The sequence below is a fragment of the Ixodes scapularis genome, unplaced genomic scaffold (genome assembly GCF_016920785.2).
Source record: "Ixodes scapularis isolate PalLabHiFi unplaced genomic scaffold, ASM1692078v2 PGA_scaffold0__279_contigs__length_252992795, whole genome shotgun sequence".
Classification (NCBI taxonomy): Eukaryota; Metazoa; Arthropoda; class Arachnida; order Ixodida; family Ixodidae; genus Ixodes; species Ixodes scapularis.
In genome coordinates, this window is record NW_024609835.1 from 219,144,137 (window position 1) to 219,145,920 (window position 1,784).

Consider the following 1,784-nt stretch of genomic DNA (forward strand, 5'->3'; position numbering starts at 1 on the left):
AAGACGTGTCCGAAGCTGCTTTTTCTTCATCTCAATGCCAACGGCAACAACAAACCAAGAAACTCTTTATCTCTTCATACACCAGTCCTGCAGCAGTTCACGTCTCGCTCACCGCGGGCGACCAGGCACGCCGGGCAGGCATCGTCTCATGTTCAGACGTTGAAACTGCCAGCCTGCTGCTGCTGCACGCCTTCCCGGGACCCCGACGTGAGGGCGCCGTCTGTGCACCGTCGGGGAGATCGGAATCGAACGCCTCGTGCAATGGGAGTCGCAGACCAGCCATCCTTGCAGAAACAAGCAAAAAAATATCCCCGCTAAATCTAGCGGAAAAATTTCTCTGGGGCACCCCCAGGTAACGTGACCCCCTCGCCGAGGTAACGTGGGGGGTCACGTGACCTCGGGGATGGGGGTCACGTGACCCCCAAGGTCATGTGACCCCTCCCCCATTTCACGTGACCCCCCGACGTCACGTGAACCCCCCCGAGAACACGTGACCTCCAGTGCCCTTCCCTCCTCCTCCTCAAGAGCTGCGCTCTTATTCGGCGTTACAGGGAGTTGTAAACTGTTTTCAGTACTTCTGTTAGTTTTTTTTTACTTTTTAGTCAACCCGCGCTATTGGCGTCGAGATTCAGTTACAAACGCGGGGATACGTGCTTTTGTTTATCCATGGTTTCCTATGGGCATCCTCTCGTGAACGCAGAGGAGATGACCGCAGCCGTCCTCGCATTCAACATGAACCACAAGCAACGCTAGAGACGTTAGATCTTGGCTTGAGACGCTGCTTCTAGCTAGACGCTAAATTAGCGCCTTTTAGAGCTTCGACCACGCCTCTGTAGCCTTCACTGTGCTCCAAGTGATTGCGAATTGAGCAGAGCTGGCCAAATTACTCATATTTTGTAATTAAATTACATTACTAATTACTTTGCCGAAAATTGCTGAAATGTAATTAAATTACATTACAAATTACCACAGCCAGAAAGTAATGAATTACCATTACAAATTACTTTTAAAAGTAATGACATTACTTTCGCATTACTTTTGTATAATTTTAAATATAAAGGAGCTATTGATAACTTCCTTTTACAGATAACTTTATTTACATTATTTACACAGTTCACGGCCCACAGCTAGAACTCTCTGTTGCATGTTTACCGATGGACAGAGGAACGCACGCGACTGATCCGTTTCCCACCCCAACCCGGACAACTATTTTTGGAGATGACTGAGGACCCTACGCGGATTATCTATGGGAGGGGGGAGAACAATTGTCATTGTTCGCAAAATCGCGTCGAGGGCCGTTCCACCAGGGGCCTTAGTTCGACCTACTTCCCCTCCTTCGTTTCCCGAGAATGTCGAGCAGAAAAGCTCGAATGGCAAGCACTTACCAGCCCTATTTCTCACAGTGGAAGATAACACAGACAGGGTACGCAGCATGCATCAGAAAAAGTAAGCGGGAACTTTCAAGAGGCTCCAGAAAACGTCGAATGTAAAACCTTAAAACATAGGTAGAGAATCGCGCTGAGCGGGTTTTCACAGTTCAAGAAGCGGGTTTCACATGCAGCGATTTTGGCCCTAAAGCGGCGCGATTTCTGCCGTCGCGGCGCTCGTGCCGCAGAATTGCTGGTGCTGGCCAGAGCGCCGCGACGGCAGAAATCGCGCCGCTCTGGAGCCAAAGCCGCTGCATGTGAACTAGGCTAGAGAGTGGCAGAAAATGTCTAGCTGATGGCGGGCGCGAGAGTCGCACCAGCCGCATGAGCATCAGCAGCGTAGCGGCGGCCGAAGAG